A 15,165-nucleotide genomic window follows, 5' to 3' on the forward strand; every position below is an offset into this window, starting at 1 on the left:
GAGGAGAGGAGACTAGAAAGACGCCGGGGAAGTGTGCCTGGGGCAGCTTCCGACTGGAAACGGCGGGGACTGATAAGGGGGGCGCAATTGCCGCCGGAGCGCCCGCAAGCTACCGGATTTCTTCTCTACTCGCTATCTCCCGCACACACAGCCCTGCAGCCCTCCCTTTTTCCTTCCTGGCTTGTGACTAGAACGCAGCCGCAGGCGGAAGTGCAGTGACGCCATCAGCCGTCGCCTGAGCCGTGGCGCGCGGGTAGCCGAAAGGCGAAAGTGAGATTTCGAGGGCCCCGTTTGGGGCCTCGCGGGCGCGCAGGGCTGCGATGTGTAGAGAGGACGGGGAAGCTGGCGAGGAGCCGACCCTGGGCAGTGTGGGAAGCAGGTGCGGAGGTGCGGTCCAGACACTTTGTTAGCGGGAGGCTGTCTGCTAGATACGGGAGTTGGGGTCATCGTTCTGGACTGCTGAACGTAATTTTATTCCTGGTCATTTTTTCCGCCGCCAATCCGAGAGAGAGAGCTTTGGATCCTGAGAGATGACGTTGTGTTGGGGAAAGAGCCTTCTTTAACTGAGTTTAAGGTTTGGCTTATAGACATCCTGTACCTGAGCTTACACGTGTGTAATATGAAGGCAGTAGATTAGGAGATGTCTAAGATCATTATAACTCAAGGTTCCAAGGGGAGGAAGACATGGGAAGGATGCGTGGTCTGTGCCAGCCTTTGTAGACGATTCACTGAATGACCCTGATTTAGATCTTCGGCCCTCTTCGATTCAACTTCTATCTATGAAGCAGGCATAAGTAATGATTATTGTCTGTATCCTTCTCTTGTAAGGAATACTGTGATAGGGCTGTGAGTTCATTTTTAGGTTTCTGAAGAACTTTAAGGAGTTTTGAAATGATAGTGGAGCCCATTGAACTCAGAATTATCCCTTTCTGGTCTAGTAGGAGTATAGTGGCATAAGGAAAATGAAGCAAACATCAAAGACAGATGTACTGGCACAAAATTAAAAGTATGTCTCAGCTGACATAGTTGCCATTTTAAGACTGCTAAGTTTAGCTGAATATGCCTGGATTTTTTTTTTATAGCATTTTTCTTCTTTTTAGCATTGGCATACCATATGAAATGTGGGCAGTTGCCAGTACTCTACAGAGTACCATGGCAGAATTGGCAATGACTAAATCAGTTCATTCAAACAAAAATTCATCATGTGCCTACTGTGTGCATAATTTGTGAAATCGAAGTCTCTGCTTCCAGGGGCTTTACAGTGTAATAAGTGCTATAGTAAATATATATACAGAGTGGTAACCATCTGCCTATTCCTCTTCTACAGTCGTTGCTGAGTTCCAGTGTGGAACAGAACACTATATTGTGTATCTCACCACTATTGATTTAGATTTTATAATTTCAGCTACATCCCTCCCTCCTACTTTGTATATTCTTCAGCATCTCTTTCTCCCTTTCCTCTTGAATACTTTTTGCAGACTTTAAATCTCAGCCCATTTCATTATATGACTTTTAACTTAGAACTTCACAATTTTCCAAATGCTACAAATGTCCTGATATTTCCTTTTCTCCAGCATCAAGGAATGAGAGACTCCCTGTTCATATGTGAGATTAACTCTTCGTACATATTCTGGTTCCAATTCTCCTCTTTCTCATCCATTTATTATCTTTTCTGTTTTCAACCTTCTACAAATTCTGGTTCCTTAGCTAATCATTCTTTAGCTTTCAGTTGTTTCCTTCTCAAGCAAGCTTTCTTTCTTCAAAAAGTATTCTATATTCAGTGTCTTTTTGTTTTCTGAAATTGACTTGTTAGCCCTCTGCAGTCTAGTTTCTGTGTCTGTCATGCTACCAAATATGCCCTCTTTAATATCATTGTTTGGAGGAAAATGAGTTTTTGCTCTTTACTATAATAGTTAAATGATAATCCTATTGGGACTAGCAGGATAAGGTTTAAAAGTATTAAAATGGACAAGGCTCATAAAGTGACTTTCTTTTTTTTCTTTTTCTAACTTTTTTTTCCTTTTAGAACCTCTGGCAGGGACTGACTAGCCCATGAAACTTATTTCTTCTTGGGCACACAGCTAAACTAAATTTCATAGCTTTCCTTGTGGTTGCTTGTAGTCCTGTGATTAACTTTTTTTGTTTGTTTTAAGATAGAGTTTAGCTCTTCTTGACCAAGCTAGAGTGCAATGGCACGATACTGGTTCACCGCAACCTCCGCCGACTGGGTTCAAGTGATTCTCCTGTGTCAGTGTCCCAAGTTGCTAGGATTACAGGTATACACCACCACACCCGGATAATTTTGTATTTTTAGTAGAGATGGGGTTTCTTCACGTTGATGAGGCTAGTTTCGAACTCCCGATCTCAAGTGATCCACCTGCCTCAGCCTCCCAAAGTGGTGGGATTACAGATGTGAGCCACCACACCTGGCTGTGATTAACTTCTAGCCAGTGAAAATATGAATGGAAATTGGAAATGATGTGCTCATTTTTAGGGTTAATGAAGTCCCCCTATTCTCCCCTACTCTTTTTTTGTCAACTTGATGCCTCTGAGCATGGTGACAATGAAAACGACATATTGGAGATTCCAAAGGCAGAAAAGAGAGGAATGAGTGGCTGAAACACTACTTGGAAGAGAGCCATCCCAATTAGAAACACTCCTTTTTGGACTTCTTATATGAGAAAAAAATTTAGATTTGAGAATTTATATGCATAGGAGCTAGAATGACCATAGCTAGTCCAGAAATTGGTACCAGAAGTGTAGTAATGCCAAGACAATAACCTAAAGTATGTTACATCAACTTACTTATGATGCAGCAAGTGGTAGAGAATGTGATTTGCAGGCTGGAAAAAGGAGGCCTGTGTTTTCAATGGCGAAGTAATTAGTAAAACTGTCACCTGGAATAATTCAAAATCATCACCTATCTGTTGAGATTAGCTCCAGAGAAAATGATTGAAAAGAGCAAAAGTAATACTACGTGTTGAATTTTATATTTTACTTTTAATAAAGTTTTACTAAAGTGAGGGTGTACAGGAATATTTCTTTGGAAGGGTTGAAAAAGGTGACTTTTTTTAGACTTCTAACAAAAAAAACTAGGAGAGGTCTTGAGTTATAGTTACCCTTGAGATTAAGTCCTGCAACAAAGATCAGGAAAAGGATTTGGTCTTTCCATTCAACGTCATTATTTCAGGTGGCTTCAAGATAGCTATGATAAAGATCTAGAGGAAGTTGCATAGGAGCAGGGAATCAAAGCAGTAAATTAGGCTTGATAATTATTTGAGAAAGAACTTTGGGTATAGTTACTAGAAGCACTTCAATCAGAAGACTACATTTTTAGAGGAATTTTATTACTAATCTTACTAAATCTGGTTCATATATTGTTCAGGTGTTAAAACAGTGGGTAACTATCCAACCTCAGTCTTGCGTAAGTAGAAAATAGAGCATAAAAGCTTAACAGCTCCCCAGTACCCACATAGAATGTGTCTTTGGAGAATGATGGACAAAAAAAAGAACATTTCAGAAGTTCCTGTCGGGAACTGTAGAAAAGAATGGACAGGGAGTTTCTCCTGAAAACTAGAATTGGGGTCTCATCAAAACTTTCTTTAGTCTCAAGGAGATGGGCGGCAAAATGCTTATACAGTATTTCATTATTATTATACTGCATATATTGCTCAGTGTCACATTTTTCTTTTCTGAATGAGAGTGTATTATGGTTGTGTGTCCCTGAGCTACCACTGTATATTGGGTTTGCAGGGACAGGGGGTGACGATGAAGACAACTTGTCTTTTTAGTTCTTAGGTCACATCTGTACCTAATGAAGAGAACTGCGCATTTTCTGAAAATCCTAGACTTTGAGCCTTTTCCAGTGACTGGATAAAGCTTTAGATTGTCTCCCTTGGGACAGGGTATGTTCTGCGTGTGGAAAGAGAGGTAAAATACATGTTTAGTGATCAGAATAGTGGATTCTTGTACATGCTAAATTCTTCTGGCCACACAGTTATATTTTATGCCTCTCTTGCAATTAGGTATATGGGTTAGGTGTGCTAATTAGGTTCTAACTAGTGGAATGTGAGTAGAAGTGATGTGCTCCTATTCCAGCTCTCTGGGCCATGGAAACATCATATGAGCAATCCAAGATACCCCAGTCACCACCAACTTGAGGCAGATGAGCAAATTTGCTCTGGAAGCTATGTGTTAAAGATGGCAAAGCCACAAGATAGGACTTCTGGTTTTCTGAATCTTCACTTGGAGAATACTTGCTTGCCAATTAGGGACACTTGTGTTAGAGGTCATATGCATTCTTTTGTGTTAGACCACAGATTTGAGAGTGTATCCTAATATAGACCTGTCCCTCTTTCTCCAGATATAATTGTTCATTACGTAATTCTAATTTTATACCACAGGAGTGAGCCTACAAATCAGGCTAGCCAAAGTATCCTATTATTCAGCCATAGTGATTTGTTTAGGAATGGGCAGATTAGCAAAAATGAAGCTAATCAGAGATAGTCTCATCATTTGGGGTAGCACTGTTAAGAAAAAGGCACCTGCCTCTGGAATAAGGAAAAAAAAACAAAACAAAAGCTACATGTCACCTTTGATCATCATGTAGGGTGAACCTGCCTAAGAATGAAATCATTACAGGAAAACAGAGACAGTCTCAATGATACTGCAGAAGGGGATGATAACCCATGAACTGAGAAATATTTCCTGGGTTTCTACTCCAGGTTGAAATTTCAAGAGATAAGGGATAGATACTGCCAGGAAGAGTTGGGAATTCAAAAACAGGGAGCTCTCTGAGACTGGAGTCACATCCTGACACAGCTCTTGTCCAATGTGCTGAAGTCATCAGAATCTGCTGGTCTTGATCACTGATGGGGCAACCAGTGTCCCCATTAGTGCCCGGTCAGAAACATACTCTACCTTGATTTTAGAAAATAGGTTGGCAGGAATCTCCTCATTCCCATCAGGGAGTTGGTACCTGCCACAGTGTATTGTAAATTCTTTTCTCTGTTCTTCTAGAGCTACTATAAAGTGCTGGAGAAGGAAAACCTCCCAAAGCAGCCTGTCATCGTGAAGGCCAAATTCTGTAACAGAACAGCTTAGGAAAAGATTAAGTTGGGGTTGTGGGGAGGACTTGTGTCCTGGTGGCTTGAAGCCACAGGGAAGGAGGTTCTATTAAATGCCAACAAATGCTAAAAAATAAAACAGGGAGCTACTGGCTTATGCTCTGCTTTCCACCCGAAAATTTGCCCAACATAGACAACTACAGTCAAGTAGAAATTGAAGCATATGTTTCAGCAGAGAGGACCAGGTAACGTTGTTAACCACTGTCCTCTCAGCCATTGCCTTCACTTGGCTTTCACCATTGTTCACCTATATTATTACAATAGTCAATCTCCCTGATTCTGATCCTATTGTACTCTACTTTATCCTCCACATTGACACCTGAGTTACTTCTCTACCTTGTAAAAACAATTTATTTCTGAGTACAAAAACAATGCATGTTCATCTTAGAACACTAAGAAATTACAAAAAAGCACACATACCAAAACATATAATTCTATCAGCTAGAGATATCCACTGTTGACATTTTAGTACAAACTTTTACACAGTGTTTTCTCTGTGTGTTTTTAAATGAAATCGGAATTCCACTTCTGTATTAAGCATGCTTTTTAAAATTTATTTTGTTAATTTTTGAATCCACCAATGAGGTATCCCAGAGCGTGCTTTTTTTTAACTTAGTATATGTGAGCATTTTCTCATGGCATTAAATGCCCTCTACAATATTATAATGAATATATCAATTTACTTAAAACAGGTGTTGCAAACTGGCAGCCTATAGCCAAATGTGGTATATGAACATGCTGTGTGCTTAGTCATCACAGAATTTCAAAGTTGTTTGACTTGAATGCTTTTTTATAAGGCCTGCTGTCTTCAATTCTCTGCAGTTTCTATAATTTCCTGTTATTCCTACTATCCTTATGCATTCGTTTATGTCACCTATCGATTTTTTTTGTTATTGTTTCTGTGTAGGTTTTTAAGAAACTTTTGGCATTTGAGTTGAAATCAGCAATTTAGTTGGCATAAGCATGGATGTTCATTCACCTAGTATTTGCTGCCTGCGTGCTGCATAGCAGGCACTGTGTTAGGTGAAAAAATGGTTAACAAAACAAACGTGGTCCTTTATGTCTTGAAGCTTATAGTCTAGCGTGAAAGACACACAAATGAAATAACTGCTACAAGGGAAACCTGAGCTAGAAACTTTTGTTTTGGGGCTTCCCTGAGGAAGTAATATGTGAACAGAGATCTATAGTAGGAAATAGGCCAACAAGTAGAGAAGAATCTTCCTAGCCAAAGGAGTGTATATGCAAAAGGCCTAAAAAAGGAGGTATCAAACTGTGCCAAAAGAGCTGAAATACAGAAAGTGAGAATGTTTGCAAGAGGAGGTTGGAGAAGTAAGTGGAAGACAGATGATTCAGGCCCTGTGGACCATGCTAAGGGTTTTGAGATAAATGTTGATACAGAATCTACCCTAGTCTTCTTTTCCTTAGGGAAACATCCTTCTCTTTTTAACTACTCCTTATATGACGTGATTTTGAAAACCCATTCACTCTCTTACCACCCTTCTCTAGCATTAATAATTTTATTTTTTTTTTTGAGATGGAGTTTTGCTCTTGTTACCCAGGCTGGAGTACAATGGCGCGATCGTGGCTCACCGCAACTTCCGCCTCCTGGGTTCAGGCAATTCTGCCTCAGCCTCCTGAGTAGCTGGGATTACAGGCACGCGCTACCCTGCCCAGCTAATTTTTTTGTATTTTTAGTAGAGACGGGGTTTCACCATGACCAGGATGTTCTCGATCTCTTGACCTCGTGATCCACCCACCTCGGCCTCCCAAAGTGCTGGGATTACAGGCATCAGCCACCACACCCGGCCCGCATTAATAATTTTCTTAGTCCACTCCTCTGGAACCAGAGCCCAGTAAAAAATAGTTAAGCTTAAGGCTGGGGATTGCAGTCTAAAACAAATAGTAATTAACTACCGGGCACATTAGTAGAACAGAGCTGCTACCTAAATAAATCCATTTTAAGTCAATTAAATGTTATTTGGGGAATATATCCTTCATGTTAAATTTTCCCAAGTATATATCGCACCTCTTAAAATTTGTTTAGTTTAAAATTAAAATTAGTATTCTTCTGCACGTACTCCTAGGTTGGAAAAATAAAAGGGAATAAAAGAATGGAAAAACCTAAAGATTCCCGGATAACAGAGAAAAACACTCTGAGAATAAAAGTATGCAAAAGATAATCTACAACAAAATAATGCAGTTAACTCTTGTTACTAAACAAATAAGCTACCCACATTTTAGTTTTGTGTTTACTTTTCTGTTTGTCAGTTTAGCAATTTTTGTTACTGTTTGGAAGACTTAGAGTGGTTATTGCATAGAACACTCCTACACAGAGATTTGGGAGTTTTTGAATTTTGTACTTTCAAATTGAAAATCAAGAGAAACGTGTCCAAGGTTAAGATTCAGACCAAGTTAGAATATTAACAACTAATAACAATATTAAACGTTAGAACAATTCCTTCTATCTTTCTCAGGACAAATCGAATTTATTAGAAAACTAGGGGTGATCTGGTGAAACTGAAAAGAATCCAAGGAGTTCCAGGGAAATCTTTAATTCATTCATTTATAGATTATTCCACAAATGTTTATTAAATATCTGAGGTATTTATATAGCACCACAGTACTATTTAGGGCACTGGGTATAGCTTACAAACTGCATAAATCTGAATGTCTTATGCAGGAAATAAGTAGCAGATCCTTGAAATACAGGAATTCACCCAGAGATCTTCTCATATCCTCAAATATGCAAAAGTTTTATATTGTGTAACTTAACCCAGAAAATAAAGTATAAGCAAGCTGATATTTTCACACAGCAATGAATTTTAAAAGTAGGCAGAGTTTCTAGTCTTATGTAAGGGGCTTAGAACTTGCCACTCCATCCTAATAAGTAAGAAGCTGAACAAACAAAAAACAACAACTCTTAAATTCCTCAGAAATAAGGACACAGGGAAAACTGCTGCCCCCAGAACTGGAGAGACAGGAAGATACAGCAAATCATAACCAGAGAAGAAACCTCTGTGGGAACCAGTGCTGGGATAGAAAAACCTGAACTGTAATTGATGAAGTGCCGAAGCCTCACTGTGGACAAGCCTGAGAATCAAAAACTCCAGGGGAACCCAGTCATAGAGGAGCCCTTACACCTTTGTGAATTATACTTCCAGTCATACTAGTATAGTATACTCATAAAGGTGAACTCAAAATGAATACCAGAGAAAAATCCCCTCATACTTCTGGCTGAGGGATGGAGAAAGCAACCATTTTGAAATAGAGCAGAGCATTCTGTTCTTAACAAACCCTGCCCACAGGAGAAACTTTTGTTTGTTTGTGTTTGGGTTTTCTTTTTTTTTTTTGGCTGGGCAAGAAGAAACTTTTTTATTAGAGCCTAACCCGGTGGGGTTTTATCAAAGCCTAACTGGCTTGAGGGAAGGAAAATATTCAGCTCCAGTTGGTTCTAGCCTTCCATGTGGGAAAGGGAAATACACCACTCTAGTACCCTTTAGCAATTCTGTCCATTTTAAGAGGGAAAAACAACTGAAAAAACACTGCTGAAGTGCTGTGTGTGGTGGCTTATGCCTGTAATCCTGCACTTTGGGAGGCCGAGGTGGGCGGATCACCTGAGGTTGAGAGTTCGAGATCAGTCTGACCAACATGGAGAAACCTCATATCTACTAAAAATGCAAAAAATTAGCCAGGCGTGGTGGCACATGCCTGTATTCCAAGCTACTCAGAAGGCTGAGGCAGGAGAATCATTTGAACCTGGGAGGCGGAGGTTACAGTGAGCTGAGATCACGCCATTGCACTCCAGCCTGGGCAAACAAGAGGGAAACTCGGTCTCAAAAAAAAACAAACACACACACACACACACACAAACCCCCCCCCCCCCCCCACTGCCAAAGTTTACCGTGCCGGGGTACAGGTTTACCAAAAGACAGACCTAATCATAAGACTATAGAATGCTTCCACTCCCTGACACCTTACCAACCTTACCACCACATTACTAAAGGCTTATTGACTGTACTTCCTTTTACTCAGCACATCATAGTCACCTTTCAGCAAAAAATTACAAGACATATTTGTAAAGGAAAAAAAAAAGTGTTATTCAGTTTGAAGAGACTGATTAAGCATCATAACTAGAGCCAAATATGGTAAGAATGTTGTGATTATTAAACCAGGAATTAAAAACAAGTGAAACTTTTTAATATGCTAAGGGCTTTACAGAAAAAGTAGACAACATGTAGGAACAAATGGAAAATGTAAGCATAGATGGAAATTCTAAAAAAAGGGGGGTGTTTAATGCTAGATATTAAAAACCCTGTAACATAAATGAAGAATGCTTTTTGATGGGCTTATTTAGTATACTGGACTTGGCTGAGGAAAGAATCTCTGAGCTTAAGAATAGGACAATAAAAATTCCCCAAACAGAAAAGCATGGTGAAGCCGGGTGCGGTGGCTAACGCCTGTAATCCTAGCACTTTGGGAGGCTGAGGTAGGTGGATCACCTGAGGTCAGGAGTTCAAGACGAGCCTGCCCAACATGGTGAAAACCCATCTCTACTAAAAATACAAAAATTAGGAAGGTGTGATGGTGCACATCTGTAATCCCAGCTACTTGGGAGGCTGAAGCGGGCGAATCGCTTAAACCCAGGAGGTGGAGGTTGCAGTGAGCCAAGATCATGCCATTGCACTCCAGCCTGGACAACAGAGTGGAAACTCTGTCTCAAAAAAGAAAAGCATGGAGAAAAAAGACGGGATGAGGCACAGAGTGCGGGGATAGAGAAGGCAGAACAGAATATTTAAGAACTGTGGGACAGCTACAAAAGGTATAGATACAAATAGTATGGATATCAGAAGGAGAAGAAATCCTTGATGGAACAGAAGAAATATTTGAAGCAATAATGACAGAATTTCCCCCAAATTAATGTCAGACACCAAACCACAGATCCAAAAAGCACAGAGAATAGCAACAGGATAAATGCCAAAAACAAAACAAAACTACACATAGGCAAATATTCAAATTTCAGAAAATCAAAAATAAAAATAGTCTTATATAAGGAGAATATATATGAAAACAAAAGATTCAAAAACAAAAGTATTCTGGAAAAAAAAAAAAAAAGCCAGAGGAAAAAACACCTTATCTGTAAAGGAGCAAAGATAAGAATTACATCTGACTTCTCCCTAAAAACCATGCAAGTAAGAAGAGGCTGGAGTGAAATATTCAAAGTGTTGAGAGAAAAAAACACCAACTAATAATTATTTACTTTGCAAAGTTATCCTTCAAAGGTGAAGGAAAAATAAAGACTTTTAGACTGGCAAAAATTGAGGGACCTTGCAAAAAATGTTGAGATGTTCTTCAGAAAGAAGGAAAATAGTACAGGGAAAAAACTCATATCCATATAAAGAAAGGAAGCACATCAGAGAAGGACTAAGTAAAGGTAAAACAAAACTTTTAATCTAATAAGTAACATTTTGCTCAGAATAACAATAGAAACAATGTATTTGATTATGTATAGTAGTCCCCTCCTTATCCACAGGAGATATATTCCAAGACCCCCCAGGGGATGCCTGAAACAGCAGATAGTACTGACCCCTATATATACTGTGGTTTTTTCCCTACATGACTATGATAAACTTTAATTTATTAATTAGGCACAATAAGAAATTAACAATAACTAATAATAAAATAGAAAAATGGTAACACTATGCCAGCATCATCTCTTGTGCATTGGAGCCATTATTAAATAAAATAAGCATTACTTGAACTTAAGCACTACAATACTGCCATAGTCGATCTGAAGTGACAGCGTCAAGGTGGCAAAGAGATGATTCATGTTCCAGGCAGGATATAGTGGGACAGTAGTGTTTTATCTCATTATTGGGAATGATGTGCAATTTAAAACTTATAAATTACTTATTTCTGGAATTTTCCATTTAATATTTTCAGACCACAGTTGGCTTTGTGTAACTGAAACCAGGAAATGCAAAAGTGCAGATAAGGGGGGACTACCGTATGTGTTTGTGTGTGTGTGTGTGTGTGTGTGTGTGTGTGCTATGTAAATGCAAAATTAATGGCAGCAACACCATTAATACAAGGGACAGGAAGGAGGAATTAGAAATATTTTGTTACTGTAAGGTACCTGCACTGCTCATGAAGCATTATAGTGTTCTTTGAAAGTGGACTTGCATTAATTGTAGACATAGATTGCAAACTCTAGGGCAACCACTATAAAAAGTTTTAAAAAGTATAACTGATAATGCTAAATAAAGGGTGGCCCTGAAATATATGCAGAAAGGAAGTCTTCAAGGAGAAAAACTTTGATCAGTATATCTCATTTTCCAATTTTCTTAGAAGAACAATGCCCTATACCTCTTTGTGGGCAGTTATTGGTTTGGCTATGACTAAATAAACAAGAACTTGAGAAGACAAGTCTGAAGTAGAGGGGATAAATAAATTTGGGGAAGTGATACATAAGTGGACCTCCTGAAATAACAAGAGTGTGAGGATGCTTGTATCTCATGTAAGTGCTATGAGAAAAAATAAGAAAGAAGCCTACCTCTGCAAAGGAGACTTATCATTAATAAGGTAAACAATATGGCCTCTTATGCAACTACCAGTTAGTCCCTTTCTTCAGTAGCCAATGCTTAGTCAATGGTTTTGTGGACAGAATGTCATGATGGTACAGATGAAAGTTATGTGTGATCTCGGAATAACATAGACTTCATCTTCTGCAAGGCTGATCTGTCTACTGCTCTAGCTAAAAGTACAGTCATCCAGCAGCAGAAACCAATGCTGAACATTTGATGAAACATCATACACCAAGGGGACCAGTCAGCCACCTGGTGGCAGGCAGATTACATTAGACTTCTTCCATCATGAAGATGGCACCAGTTTGTTCTCATAGAATCAATCATTATTGTGGAGCTATATTTTTATTTCCTTCCTGTCATACTTCTTCTAGTGATACAGTTATAAATTGATGGAATGCCTTATTTAGCAGCAGACACAAAACATTACATCTGACCAAAGAACTAACTCATTTTACTGTAAATGCACTAAGGCAAAAGGCTAACAACCATGTGATCACTAGTTTTAAATAATGTATAAACTCATATGTTTACTAAACTATAAAGCAATGGCTTTATATGATGGTGGAATGGTCTATTAAAGAACTCAGTTAAGATGCCAGCTGCAGGTTGGGAAGAACTGGCCTACAGGAATCAGAGTCAATTTCTCCTAGTAACCAAAATACATAGGTCTGAGAACAATGTAGCTGTGGTGTATGTACCTGTTACTATTAGACCTAATGCCCAGGGTGACTATATAATTGACTAAATTATTTATTGTCCAGATGGAGATACCTTTAGGAATAAAATGAAGCATTAAACAAATATATATAATATTATTTTATGTATGAGTTGACAAATTAGTTTTATTGGAGAACCTATATAATTGTGCTGTTTAAAAAACATTTTCGGCTGGGTGCGGTGGCTCACTCCTGTAATCCCAGCACTTTGGGAGGCCAAGGCAGGTGGATCACGAGGTCAAGAGATTGAGACCATCCTGGCCAACATGGTGAAACCCCATCTCTACTAAAAATACAAAAAATAGCCGGGCATGGTGGCACGTGCCTGTAGTCCCAGCTACTCGGGAGGCTGAGGAGGAAAAATCACTTGAATCCAGGAGGCAGAGGTTGCAGTGAGCCGAGATTGCACCACTGCACTCCAGCCTGGGGACAGAGCAAGACTTCTTCTCAAACAAACAAAAAACATTTTCAAGGCTGGGCACAGCAACTCACACCTGTAATTCTAGCACTTTGAGAGCTGGAGGCAGATGGATCACTTGAGGTCAGAAGTCGAGACCAGCCTGGCTAACATGGTGGAACCACATCTACGAAAAATTCAAAATTGGCCATGTGTGGTAGAGCACACCTATATTCCCAGCTGCCCAGGAGGATGAGGCAAGAGAATCACTTGAAACCGGGAGGTGGAGGTTGCAGTGAGCCTAGATCACACTACACCACTGCAATCCAGCCTGGATGACAGAACGTGACTCTGTCTCAAAAGAAATAAAATAAAATGTTTTCAAAAATAAATCTGGGTACACTAGAGAAAATTGAAAATAAACTGCTGAATGTTAATTTTCAATACACTAAAAAGTTACAACCATAATTATTCTGTACTTATTCATGTATTTTAATCATTGTCTTCACTGAATCTGTCTCATGTCCTGTTACAGGTATATTTTACATCTGAAGAATATATTTTTATATGATATGATTGTAATTTTTAATAAAAGCATCTCTAAACTTCCATATTTCACTTTACAGCTAATGAATTTTAAATTGTTGATGCTCTCAATTGACTCGCCTCAGTTACCTCAGTATTTTTATTTTGGAACATACTTTCTCTACAGGTTAATAAAGGTATCTGGTAAACGCAGAGCAAATTATGCCAAATGGAGTATATTGCCCATTCTGATTTTGTCTTATTAAATATGTAAATATTTCAGCTCAAATGTTTTCAGTTATTGTCTTTTTTGCCTCCACTTATAGTATCTTTGACAAATATTACTATAAGACAAAGCTCATTAAATAAGTTATCTCTATTTTACAAATCCTTAAATGCTATATCAAATTTATCATTTGATATAGTATATATGTATGTATATATGTATGTATGTATGTATGTATTTGAGACAGAGTCTTGCTGTCATCCAGGCTGGAGTGCAGTGGTACTGTCTCAGCTCATTGCAACCTCCCCCTCCCAGGCTGAAGCAATTCTCGTGCCTCAGCCCCCAGAGTAGCTGGGATTATAGGTATGCACCACCATACCCGGTTAATTTGTGTATTTTTAATAGAGATGGGTATTTGCCATGTTGGCCAGGCTGGTCTCAAACTCCTGGCCTCAAGTGATCTGCCTGCCTTGGCCTCCCAAAATGGGGATTACAGGCGTGAGCCTCCATGCCCGTCCTTTTGTCAAATTTATATAAATTTGATAATAAATAATAATACATGTTTTTAACATCCCGGTACTGAATATAAATTTATCCAAGTAAAAATAGAAGCTCCACAAAAGAATCTTCTCAGAAGTCAACAGTATTTATTTCCTGTTACTGTTGTAATAAATTGCATGATAGTGGCTTAAAACAACACAGATTTATAATCTTATAATTCTGGATGTCAGAAGTCTGAAATGGATTCCACTGGGCTAAATCAAGGTGTTGACAGGATTACACTCCTTACCTAGACTCCAAGGCTGATTCTTTTTACTTTTTCCAGGTTCTAGATGTTGCCAGCATTCCTTGGCTTGTGGCATCTGCCTCCATCTTAAAGTGCATTACTCCAACTCCTACTTCCATCATCACTTTGACTCTTCTACCTTCCTCTTCCATCTTTTAAAGTCCCTTGTGATGACATTGGGTTGGCCTGCATAATGCAGGTTAATCTTCCCATCTCAAGAATCTTGTCTTAATCATATCTGCAGTCTCTTTGCCATGTATGGTCACATATTCATGGATTCCCAAGATTATATTGTGACCAGGAATGCTTTCATATGATTACTGGGTCACATGGTAGATACATGTTTACCTTTTAAAAGTGGGCAAAATATTTGAATAGACAATTCACTAAGTAAGCTATATGGATGGAAAATAAACACATGAAATGATGCTCTACTATATATAGAAATATAATTAATTTTGTATATTGATCTGCTATCTTGGAACCTTGCTGAACTCCTGTACTAATTCTAGTAACTTATTTACACACTCCATAGGATTTTCTTCACAGAAATCATGCTGTCTGTGAATAAAGGGAGTTAAACTACTTATTTTCCAAATGGAGATTCTATTTTTCTTGCATGACTTCACTGGGTAGAACCACCAGTACAATGCTGATTAGAAGTCTAAGATGGACATCCTTTCCTTGTTCCTGATTGTAAGTGTGATGTTAACTGTAGATTTTTCACATACACTGTTTATCAACATAAGGAAATTCTCTTCTGTTCTCCGCTTTCTGAGAGTTTTAATCAGGCATGTATTTTGT

At 38.8% G+C, this 15,165-nt stretch overlaps 1 long non-coding RNA gene and 1 other non-coding gene across 4 annotated transcripts in view; both read left to right on the forward strand.

Annotated features, from left to right (window-relative positions):
- The first annotated feature begins 89 nt into the window (after positions 1 to 89).
- The window catches only part of LOC116538567, a 69,336-nt gene continuing 54,260 nt past the window's right edge, over positions 90 to 15,165 (forward strand). Inside the window, exons 1-2 of one of the 3 annotated variants that reach the window (XR_004263692.1) lie at positions 1,296 to 2,276; positions 3,792 to 3,905. This is a non-coding gene — a long non-coding RNA (uncharacterized LOC116538567). Of the gene's footprint in view, positions 380 to 1,295; positions 2,277 to 3,791; positions 3,906 to 15,165 lie in introns of those variants that run through there. The other 2 variants (XR_004263693.1, XR_004263694.1) reach the window with 2 other exon arrangements.
- LOC116538643 lies at positions 4,793 to 4,915 on the forward strand. Its single transcript, XR_004263722.1, has one exon. It is a non-coding gene; the product is annotated as a small nucleolar RNA SNORA3/SNORA45 family (small nucleolar RNA).

The sequence above is a fragment of the Sapajus apella genome, unplaced genomic scaffold (assembly GCF_009761245.1).
Source record: "Sapajus apella isolate SASKATOON/1434 unplaced genomic scaffold, GSC_monkey_1.0 scaffold121, whole genome shotgun sequence".
Lineage (NCBI taxonomy): Eukaryota > Metazoa > Chordata > Mammalia > Primates > Cebidae > Sapajus > Sapajus apella.